The sequence below is a fragment of the Channa argus genome, chromosome 3 (genome assembly GCF_033026475.1).
Source record: "Channa argus isolate prfri chromosome 3, Channa argus male v1.0, whole genome shotgun sequence".
In the NCBI taxonomy this organism is placed as follows: domain Eukaryota; kingdom Metazoa; phylum Chordata; class Actinopteri; order Anabantiformes; family Channidae; genus Channa; species Channa argus.
The window spans coordinates 10961708-10974621 of record NC_090199.1 but is presented as its reverse complement, the minus strand read 5'-3'; positions in this window follow the sequence as shown (position 1 = coordinate 10974621).

Genomic DNA, 12914 nt, shown 5'->3' with positions numbered 1-12914 from the left:
TTCAAGCATCGCTTGTGCTTCATTTGTGATTATTTCGATATTCCAATTAGTTTGACGTTTCTTGATGTAAAAAGGAGTTTTGTTTACTTCATCAAAATTTATTAATAAAAGGCTGACCTCTGGTGGACGGATATGGCAACATACAAAAGGCTGTGAAAGGACATTAACTGTGATTTGTGAGTCAACCATGTGATGAGTTTGTCATGAGGCCATTTCAAATTAAAAATCTATCAGAAAGACAGTGTGGAGATATTTGAAACCGTGCAAAAACACAGCCTGATGTTTTTATACATCACTGTTTCTCTTCTGCCCTCTTCCTCTGTTATGCCACAGGGAATGTTTTCAGACCGACTAAGTCACACGCAGGGCAGACTACCACACAGCAAGAGAGCAGAGACGGGTCAGACCAACCAAATACCAAGGACCTTTGTCTGTCAGCAGCTGTCTGGAAAGCTCTTCCTGCATTCAGAGAGCGCAAGAATGGAAATTGAAGTTCGTTTTTGATGTTTTCCTCAGGTCAATTTCACGTTTCCTTCCGAACGATTAGGATCGTGACCCCGGGAGAGGGGGAATTGCAATAGTTGAAGATAATAACTGTAATGATAGAAGATGATGGTAGGGGGCACTATGCGTTGTCTCGGGGTCTTCGTTGTAGTCCTGCAGGCTTTGGAGCACTTAGAGAGTTGAGCTTGCAGTGAGAACAAGCAGCTGCTGCCTGCTGAAGGGCCCTGCCACTGACCCTATTCATCCCAACAGCAGGTGTCACATCAAGTCCCCGCCTCACCCTCATGCAGACATTCACACATGTGCTCGTCACACACACACCCACACACACACACACACACAGTTCAAAATCATGGAGCCTCATACAAACTCACACACACACTCACACACACACACACACCCTCATCTGTGTGTGAGGGGACCTGGAACTACTTACTGAGAACAAAGAGGGAAATCAGGAAAAAATGCAGCCTCTTCGAATAAATCTCACCACAATGCTGAGAAAAATCCCCAACCTCACCCCTAGAAACGCAAGAAAAACCTGGTTTCTCTCTTTCAAAGCAGTCAAAAGTGTCTTACAAAAGCAGAAATAGAAAACATTTTAGATAAAAGGATCCAGGCCTCTTTCTGAAAAGGACCTCACACCAAGTTGTGTGTAATTCCTACCAGAAACTGGTTTATTTACCAAAAAATAATAAGATTTAATGCCAAAGCACTTAGGCCACAAATAAAGGACAACAAGTGGTGGGTACACTGAAGGGAGTGAGGGAAGAAAAAGGAGGATGACGGCGGACTGGAAATTTTCCCTTTTCTCGTGCTTGTTATTTTCTGGTCCTCTGTTTACATGACACACACAAGATTTTGCATGGAGGAGTAGCTACAGGAACAGTGGCTCTAGAGCCTCCGCAAAATAAAAGAAAACAATAAACATGTCAGAGGAATTTGGACATCTGCAATGACACAAGCTCTCACACCGAGGCCTTGGCCATTTCACAAATCAAAGGACTGCTGCCTTGGCGTTTCTTATATAAAGCAAAATCAACATTTATCCTGAGAAAGTGAGCAATGATGCTGACAAGTGCATAGAGCCAATGACAATACAATAGCAGAGATGCTAGAAACAACTGTGCCACCCACGTTGCTGAAAGACCATGCTTTCAAACACCACCACTGAACTGTAAAACCACTAAAACCCCTGTCTTGCCCATACTGTCCTTTTCATTTTAGCTTGAAATAAGCCAGTCTTTTCTCCCTGTGCTCCATCAGAGGAGGCTTTTCCATGGCTAATTCTGGTATTGTGCTCCTACGGGAACCACATCTCCTCTAACACAAAGTCACTATAAGGAAGAACATAGTGCAGTATTTCCATGAATGAATTGAAATTATAAATGCTGACCAATCCCACTCAGGGGAATGAGCCAAAGCTTGAAACCTTGGCGTAAAATTATAAATCTTGTTAGGAAGCCATTTTCTGCCGTGCCTCTGCCTACAAAATCTCCGGTAGAGTAGAGGAAGTGTGACAGCTCATTGCCCACAGCATATCTATCCAGATTTCTTTTATACGCTATTGAATGTGACTAAAATCAGCCGAACTAAATAAAGCTGTGTTTATTGGTTTTGTTGCCGTATCATTCCCCTTATTCATGAATTGGTGCCCAAAAAAGACTCATTTGTTTCAGTTTAGAAATGAAAATAGAATCACATCAAGCAGCCTAACTAAACCACTATACCCAATTTTGCCATGGGGATACTTAAAGCTTCCTGTAATCTTAAAAGCAGCACTGTCCTCTCTGTCACTTTTAAATCACATTATGTGGAGTAAATACATGTGAGTCACTCTTTTCTGTGTGACCCTGGGAAGAAAAAAAAGCACCCCACCCCCCCATACCCACTCTTTCTTTTAATTCTCATTCATACTAATGCAGTCCTTATGAATGTTCTGCTATGTGGAGGGTAGTGTGTGTGAGGCTGAAGAAAAACCTGATGTGGAAATAACCGTGCGACCTCAAACGTCTTAAAAAATTAACTTCCACACACCCTTGTTCGAGCTGCACACACAAATGCACTTTGAAACAGCCCGAGCTGCAGTGCATCAATGACCTTAATTCAGGTTTCAAATCCACATGATGACTTTGAACTCTGTTTGAACGGTAAAAAAAAAAGTTGCCCGCTTTTCCTTTCCTTTCTTGTGTCTGCTCCTATTCTCTCCACGGGCTACATGTAACAACTGGAACAGCCAAATCATAACATGAAAGTGAGGAGTTGACCTGACTGGAATTCACTGTGCCTAAATCATTCTTAATATGAGAGCAGGGAAGCCCAGTTCGGGGGATTATCCTCGATAGAACAGGAAAGATTTCCTGCTAATCTATATAGGAATGCCCATTCTGGAGAAGGTGAAGGGAAGTGGTGGGGACCAAAGGTTTCTTTTAGATGCCAACACACTTTTATTATTCTTTTGTACAGCAATTAGGGCCCAACTACTGAGAAAAGCAATATATTTAGGTTCTTTAACAACATGCATGTCCTTAAAGGTGCAGAGATACGTTTTCTTTGTGCTAGTCCATTAGAGCAAACAATTAGTCTCACAGTGAGTTGAATATCCTTGGAGTCTGGACTGTTGGGCCACTATAAGCAAAAGGGAAATGTCATTGGCTTTTTTAGTTTTTACATTTACATAATAATCATCTTACAACAGAGTTGCTGAAATTCTTCCTATTGCTTATTTAGTACACAAAAGAAGAAATTCCAACACTCTTACCTCAAGCTACAATGTGCAAATTAAGCCAGTTAAAGACTAGCTTTAACATTTACTATCAGGGGAAAAAGTCAAGTGACGTGAAAGATTAAAGCTGCATGTACTCACGATTAATCAGGGTGATGAAAAAGTCACCTGTGATGATGAAACCACAGAACTTCCTTCTACTCTAGTGTTTGAGCTCAATGTGGTTTTGTTTTACTGACCACACGTTTACTGTTTTGATTCACTTTCCCTCGTCTCAGGGTGTCACTTTCAGACACAGCCCGACTGAACCTACAGTACTGTCCAACATCTGCTAAGCGCCAAACAGCAGACAGAAAAGTCCAACTTTATCTGTCTGCTGTCTAGCAGGTCAATATGGCAGCAGCTGAAGAGCAAGACATTTGCTTTAAGAGTCGGTAGAAACCAAAACAGAGTTAAAGGGGATTTTAACTCTGTTAAAATCCTAAAAAGTAGGTCTGCAAATGGCCACAAACATGACGTCAACTGAATAAATCACCTCACCATCAAATACGCAGCGTTTAGTTACAGGTCTTGGACGTTTCCCTCAGACAGCAAGTATCTAAATGTATGTGGGCAAGTCTTTAAGAAGACAGACAGAGATGGGCACAGCTTTAATTAGTGCTGTACTCGAAGCTCGAACAGAGGAATCGTTGTGGAACAGGCCACAACAGCTGCAGTGGCTGTTTGCTGGCTATTTAACGGAGCTCTCACTCTGCACCCTTCCAGATATCCCTGTTTCTCTCTCTTTCTCTTTTACTCCTCTGCTAGTTCAGGTGTCTGGGGCAGCTAAGGAAGCACTGGGTGGCACCCACCCAGACTCGCCAAGCTGGCAGCAGTCGCTATGTTGAGGAATGTATGAGATGATTGCTGGCAAGCTTGTTCCTTGGCAGGTTGTCCCGCTGGGGAATCACTCACTGAGAGCAGACTGCAGCCAATTCCCTGTCAGTGGCCGGTGATCTCACAAGGGCAGTATTTGGGGAACATAGACATAGACACAGAGATGGACTGTAGTCATGCTGTGTAATACCTTCCCATTCACTCTGCCTAGACGCCACCACACCCTATCCACGGGGACACACTCTAAATTTTCAGAGTGAAAATGTGAAATACAAACAGTGTGGTCTGCTAAAAGCTCCAGTGGGTGGAAATTATTTTATTATTGTAGTATTCAAATTGCATGTTCATGTACTTCATTTGATGTGCTGCTTAATTGTTCTGACAGTGCAGAACAGGGACATGACACAAGACGATTCATATTTACTGTCTTTACATACAGACAGATTACATACATTTTAATTTTAATGTTCTGTTAATTGCTGTCCTGTCTATCGTCTGACAGTGCAAAGGAAACAATGTGTTACTGAAGACGTTTCGCCAGTTCACGCCCCATTTCTAAACCCACAATAGGTGTGCCAAACCGAACCTCAATTTCCACTTAAGCTAAACATCAAGAGTAACTAACAACTCCAAAAACCTCACCTCAGACTGACCACACTGAAACCACTTTTGGCAGTCCGGTCATCGCTGAAATGTTACGAACCACTGGTTCAGATACTGTTTTAGTTAAGGCTTTTCTCTGTCTATTTTGTCTATCTATATTATTAAAAATTGCAATTATATTTTAGGTTAAAATGTTTCCCGAGAAAAAATTTGTCCTAAAATGTTCCTTGAAAAGTCAGACTGATTTTGCATTCAAATGCACCAGTGACTCATAGACTCAAATGTGCCTTAAATACATCTTCTTGCTGCACAGCAACTGTTTGAAGTGCAACACTGACATCTTATGGTTAACAAAAAGACATGCATACAAAATGAAACAGAAAAACATATGTACATTTTTTTATGTACAACACATTTTGATAACCAGTATTATTTTTGGATCAATGTAGGGGAAAATTTTTATTCTATCCCTTGTATCTATGCTTCAGCAAAACAAGGATAAACATGCCTAAGTTATAATTACATTTGATGGTTTTTGAAATGCTGTGGAAAGATAAAACAACTTTTGCTGGAGACTGAGAAACATGAGCATTCCTCACAACTCTATTTAAAATATGTAGCATAAAAAGAGAAAAGGGAAGTGTAGACTGAACCTTCACAACCTGAAAAGGATGGTAAGGTGAGAAAAGGTTGTTTTTGCCGTTCACCACCAACCTGGCAACCTGTCCAGGGTGTACCCCGCCTCTCGCCTCATGACAGCTGGGATAAGCTCCAGCCCCACCACAACCCAAATAGGATAATCAGTGGCAGATAATGGACGGATTTACAAAGATCCGGGAGAATGATTGCAACACTGTAGTGAAGCCTCAGTCAGTGAACCAGCACACAGCTGCACCAGCTGTTCAAAAGTTCAAACTTTTTAACAAGTTTTACACAATGCCATAGTAAATGGGCTCAAGCACACAAACTAGCTTTTGCAAAGACAAGTTTTCACTGAATATTTGACAACACTGTAGTGACCAATCGTTACCACTAGGTGGCAGTCAGAGTCTATTTTTAGTTTAGCTAGTGTTCTGTATTTATCTAATAAATCTTTAACTACAAATGCAAAATGGTAGCAATACACTTTTATTAAAGCCGCTTAATTATAAGAAATTATAGGCCAAAGAGTATTAATTTTGGGGTTATGCAATAAACCATAAACATGTAAAACATACCATATATGGATTGTTTTACTAGTGCTACATTAGCATTCATGTATTAAATTATTGTATATGGTACATAACCTTACAGAAGTCTTTAGCTTCCTCATTTTCTAGACTATCCTATGGCTGGAGGTTCTTTGGTCAAGATTTTTGACACACCTAAGGAAATTTGTCTCCAGTCTTGCAATGCTTTATGATTTTATTTCCATTTTTAATTTACGCTATGTGCATTTATGATCTTTGTAATTTTATATGTGAAAAATAAGCAGAGCTCTAAAGGTGGCTGTTAGCATATGTACATTGTGGCCTATAGTTTTTATTTTCATAGTGTAAGTGATGTTTAGATTATTTTTTATTGTGAAGACAAAGAAATTATCAGGCAGCAAAAAGGGCAAGAGAAAAAACTGAAGGTTCAGAACTCACAAAAAGCAGGTGAGAGAAAGATGTATCAACTGACTGCAGCGCAAGCCTGTGAATCTGCTCTGATGTCCTGAGTGGAAGGACTGCTTTAAATGGTCATGCTCGATGGGTCTTCAACTCCACAAGGGCAGAATCTTTAAACTGAAGATGGAGGGGGTGGGGACAGAGGATGGGTGGTGCGCTTAGCCAGCTGAACACAACACATGACATCGTGCTCACACACGAGCAAAGCCTTGTTAGTTTACTCAGGAATGAAGCGAATGAGAGTTGAGAAGGGGGATTATCTAATAAGGTTTGGTCATTACTGTAAGTGAGCTTGTTCTGTAACTACGTGATCCTGTTCAAGTCCCTGGTAAACTTATCAACCCCTATCCCTATTAAACATGCACATCTGTCCTGGTCACATGACAGCTGTTACCACAGGGATCAATTAACAACTGGTGACATCATCATAGTGTCTGGGTACAGTTTCTTCCCAAGTGCAAGTGTGGAAGGAATTCCCCGGTTGACCATATATGTGCTTTGCTTCATTTAACGCTTTGTGACTTGATTTTGTTTTAGTTTCAAGTAAGCACTGGCTCTTTCTCTATTACATGATTTGCACATCGTTTGTAGCCAAATTTGCAACATAATGCCAACAGTCATTGCATATGTTGTCATGATAATGCAGGAGGCCACCACTATCAGCTCACCACCCAGAGAGTCTGACAAATTTAGTCTACTATTGTTCTGTATTTAAGGGTTTCACTTTCTTCTGTAAACAACGTTTTTCTGAAAACAGGTTTATTTCATACATGTTTAAATGAGTTAACAAGCAACTTAATCAAGCCAGGGTAAAAATATTACAATTAACAAGTCTAAGAGTTGAATTTGCATGTTCCCCCATGGTTGCATGGTTTTCCTCCCACAGGTCAAAGACATGCATGTAAAGTTAATTGGTGCCTCCAAACTGCCCATAGGTGTGAATGTGAGTGTAAATAGTTGTCAGTCTGCCTGTCTTAGCCCTGAGATAGACTGGCGACCTGCCCAGGCTATACCCCGCCTCTTGCCTAATGACAATGAGGATAGGCTCCAGCCCCCTGTGACCCTGAACAGGATAACTAAGTGGTTAAGATAAGGGAGGGATGGTTGGATGGATGGCTGGATGGATGGATGGAAAAAACTACAACCTGCCAGGGATCCCCAGAGTGAAACTATTTCTTCTGAGGGGCACATGGATAACTGCTATATTGAATGGCAATTGAATCAATAGCTTTTGGGACATTTTACTTGAGAGGAACAGTCAAGGTATTCATCAGTATTCATCTGATGCAGAGTATGAAAATGTCATGACAATCTTGATAGCTTTTGGGAGATTTCCATCAGGACTGAAGGGACAGACACTAACGGTGCAATTCCTAGTGCCAACCCAGTGTACCATAATAGTACCATAATTATATGAGCAAAATATATATGGATTTCTAAAATTTGACCACAAAATTTTATCTGGAAATACACAGAAGAGAAGCTCTCTTTAGGGCTTCAGTGATATATAATGTAGGGCATGAAGCAGCTGGCCGTGCATTTGTAACCTAAACTGTCCCAAACTTTTGTACACACACCTTGAAAAATTGTGCACTCCCACCGACGGTTAAAAAATTGCTTTTCTGTGTCCCACATTTGATACAGTGATTTTGACTATTGATTTAGTAGATTTAAACATATGTAAAATCTCATTATCCGAACAAATTTGACTTTAACTGCACTGGTTTGTCAAGAAATAATTTTTGCTGCAAACAATCAGTAATCAGCTTTGTTTGAGGAGGTCTATTTTTGCCCTGCAGATTTGTCTTCGGAGGCCACTCCAGGAAGAGGTGATGTCATGATGGCTATCACTTACAATGCTCCAGCTAGCTCCAGATGTACAGACCCCCCTCTCTCCTGAGGTATGACCTCAGCCTGGCTGTAGAGAGGGAACATCTGCTTGATGATCTGGTTAGCAGGATGCAGGTTTGATTTGATGCAGGACAATACACTGGAGAGACGTCTCTTGTATGTTGTGAGGGGAAATATTTGTGATCAAATAGATCAGAAACCAGACTTGACACAGAAATAAGGCTGGTTTGTATTATTAAGTGTACTGATTAATGCCCCTAACTGATTAGGAACCTTTAGTGGCTGGAATATTTTTGTTCCAGACAACATGGAAACATCTTAAAATACCATGGTACTGATGGAAACTGTGACCTTGAGGTTTTTCAGTGCCGCATTCCAATTGAAAATGCAATTCACTGTAAAAAATAAAAATAAAAAAATGCTATCAAACAAAAGCATTATGTATAGAGTTTCTATTTTAACCATCCTTTTTTTTCCACTCAATCTACGCACACATTTAGTAGCCATTAATAAAGCCTGAAAATCTATTTTCTCAATTTGTGTTTTACCAGGGTCTCCTGAACATGAGAATGCCTATTCCTGCTGAATTTGAATAAAGCTGTATTTATCACATGATTTCTGTACAGTCCTGGTCTAATTAAGGATCAATGAGCTGGCTCAACTAATATGTATAAGCAAATTATTATACTCAAATGCTTTTTGTACTTGGTATACATGTCAATATGTCAAAGGTAAACACTGAAACTCGCATTGCTCCTCATGGTCAAGCCAGCCTTACATAGTAGATTGCTTCAATCAGCAGGTGGGTGAAATGAGAGACAGGCTGTTAAAGCACGCTAATTGTTATCTAAACATTTATTTTTTACCTCATATTTTTTCATATTTCAAATTCATATGTCTGTGTCTTGTGAATGTGAAAGTGACAGGCTTTAAAAGATTTCTAAAAAAACTGCTTAGCAGGTACCAGCAAGAAAGCATCCTGGACTGGACGCTAACCCTTTGCCATTTGGATTTTTTGAACTGCCATTTGGCAATTTAGAGGCTCAGATTTCACTCGACACACATTTCTTGGCAAAATTTAAGGAGATTTATAGGAAAACATGAAATATTGTGTTTTCTTACGACGAAAAACAACAACACTCCTTTGAAGAATAAGTGACAAAGCCTTTGTGAGGGCACCTGTATACTGAGGGACAGCTGGCCAAAATACAGGTGCATCGCCATTTGTCCTGCACATAAGAGGCGGCAGTTGGTTGAAGTTCAACATGTCACCACCCCCTTGTGAAAAATGTGACACGAATGCTTTGACTGACAGCTGCGCTGTCTAGGGTTAACTGTCCCATCTAACAAGTGACTGTGACAGCTGCTGTCAGACACTTCCCCTCCCCATGATTCGAACATGTATTCACACTAGTGCAGCAGGGCAAGACCACCCTCTGTACAGAGCCCAGGGAGTCACTTTGCTGGATGAGTAGGATAAGAGTGTGTGTGTGTGTGTGTGTGTGTGTAGGTGTGTGTGTGTGTGTGTGTGTGTGTGTGTGTGTGTGTGGGGGGGGGTCACTGTTCTCAAGAGAGACTCATTTTACACAGTGGGATTAGATTAAAAAAAACAGCATTGTCTGCTGATAGCAAACTGATCAAATCTCTAAAGGACCTGTAAGTACATCAGTTGGTAGATACGAGAAAGTATCACAGAATCAGCCCAGGATGCATGTGACTTATCAGCTCCCCTCACTGCATGTACTGTAAACAGACATATCTTGGCCATAAAATGAGAAAGCAGTGAGATTATAGAACTTAAGGTGGTGTCACTCGCTGCACCCTCTGATTGGTGCATACTCTGTCTCTGTGCAATGAAGGTAGAAGAGGTAAACCAAGAGCCCCTGGAGACAGCATTCAAATATTACCACCCCAGACATTATTTCTAGAAGGACTCGCCAAAAGCTGTGCCAAATGAACCACCCGTTTGAAATGTGAGCTGGCCCGATGTACTGCTGCCATGCTTCACATTGCTGCAAAAATTTTGATGGGCTTGCCAAGATCTCCCGGGATGGCAAAATGAATTGCATGTGTGAAGGAGTGTCATCTAAACATGTGTGTCAGTCATCGTTAAGCATTTCAACCCCATGCTAATTCATGGGAGTCTATGGATTTAATGTTGTAATCAATCCTAACCCGTGAGTCTACTCTTCCTCTGTCTGGTTAGAGACAGGCAGCGCTCCAAGGTTTCTAAATTGCTCCCGTTCTGCTTGAACCCTGACCTAATAGAGCCTACTACTAAGTGGTTCAGATGTTAATGTCCTGTCTTCACATTTTACAGGCAGCATGTTGGCCTTGTAGTTCTTGTCCCCTTTTGGGTTGAAAGAGCAGGGTCGTGTTTGACTATTTCAAGATCCAGAGCTCTTCTCTTAGGTGAAGCAATGTGTCCTTGTGAATTCTGTTTTCAGTAAACCAGGACTTACTGTGAAAAGAGAGGGAGAGCGAGAGGTAACAGGATGTTAAATAAAAATGTATTTATGGGACTGAAGTGTTCCTTCAGTGCAGTAAAATAAGTGTAAAATTTTAACAGTTTCAGTTCAACCCCTTTTTTTTTTATTGTTTATACTGACCTATAAGGGCTTGTCAGCTGTGTGTGATGGAGGATGCAACTAAGACAGAAGTAGATGTTTTAAGGGATTTTCACATTTTCAAGATGATCAGACTACATCTGCAATGATTTTGTAATTGATTTAGTTATTTTATAATTTATTTTTTTCTGGGGGAACACCTAAATGCCAATATTAAAATGACATGGTTGTAGGGAACATACCTATTACCTTTCCCTATTGCTTTTCTCACAGCATGCTTACCTCTGTCAGCTACTGGTGAACTAAGTTGGATCGTGAAGTGACGTCTGCTAAAAGTGATTTTGTCAGACAGCAGAGAGATGGGAATAAGCTGACCGCTCCGCTGGCCTTTTCTCTTCCCCTTCAGTGTGCGGAGTCTTGCTGTGTGATGTCTCCTGAATGGGGACTGTCATCTAATTGCACTTCCAGTTCTTACCACAGACCAGTCTGAGGATAGTAAATCATAGCAACTGTGTTCAGAATATGTATGAGCACATTATTTGTATGTTGCTTTTGCTTCACAAAGATAGCAATGTTATTTTTTCAGCATGAATAATCAGAGTGAAATATGACCATTACAGAATCAGCTGTCATAGCCACTACTGCTACAAAGGACATGGCCTGTCTGTGTGATTATTTGAGCAGCTTCCTTGCCACTGATATTACAATAATAGGTGCACAGTAAAAAACCTACGCAAAAGTATTTGATTTCCAACTTTAGTGCTCCATATAAACCAGACTGCACCAACTGAATTAGTGAAAATGTAATATAAAATGTAATTTGCTTCGTGTTATCCACTTTAAAATTGCATTGCATATTTGCATTGTGCCGGTTTTATGTGGTGTACAGGGTGGAAGGCCAACACTCTCCTGCCAAGACAAGCAATCACTTTTAATATCAAATGTTGTGAGCATCTGCAAGGCATTTGTTTCTCCTGCAATGGCTCTCAAATGAAAGTCTAAAGACTGGATATTTATCTGACTGTTATAATTTATAATATTACAAACCAAATAAATAAAACTGGTGGGTATGTGATTATTTTTCCAGCATATAGCAGACTCAATGTACAAGCTACAAAGTAAACAAATAAAACATTTATTGTTACACCAGAATATTATTCCTGGAGATTATTTAACACAGGACTTGGCATCATGAGAAGGGCCCTGGGTATGCGCAACACTTCAGTTCCATTGAGGAAAAAAATCCACTCCAATAGAAAACAAGTGTTTAAGTAAAGCATTTACTCAAGAGGAAATTGCAATATGATAAAAATACTCTAATGCAAAAAGACTGGTTAGCTTTAAATCAGTGCATGCTATTTTATGCTTTGATCATTAAAGTTCAAGTACCTGTGGGCAGCCGTGGCTCAGGAGGCATAGGAGGTTCGTCAGTAGACCCCTGACTTCTCCGCTTCAAATGCTGAAGTGTCCCTGGGCAAGAGAGTGAAACTCAAGTTGGGTGAGGCACCCCTTGCCCATCAGGCTATGAACATTGGATAAAAGCCAAATGACTACATGTAATTACTTGTAAAGTGTACTCGTATTGCACTTTGTCATGGTGTCCCAAACCAAAAATGTGTTGTTTGGCCCCTGTGTCCCATATGTGGCAGTTTTATTATCCCCTCAGCCAACCAGAAACCAAACTGTACTCTATGATTAGTGTGATCATTTCTTTGTTATTTTTTAAAAATAAAGTATTCACATGTTTCTCCTTCTCAGATGTAAGAAAGCTTTTGTTTTTCCTACATCAGGAAACTGACCCAGGAGACCAACAATTAAAACCTTGAGTATTGCTGTGCTGTGCAAATATTAAAGTATACCTGTAGTGTCTTTATAGAAATAATTCAATATTATACATTGTTATGATGCCATAAAAAGCCACGAAGCCTGAAAGAAGGGTGGCTATAAATTCAGGAGTCTCTTCTGTAACAGTGGGCTCGTAAATGTCTGTGGTCTAATGAATGTGCAGCTGCCCATTGTGCGCATGTGTCTGTTTGTTAGAGGGAAATCCTTAAGTTTAAAAGTTAGGTGAGCCTTCATTCTGTTCCTCCTCTTCCTCATCATCATCACAACCACACCCGCCCTGCCTCCCCCCTGCTC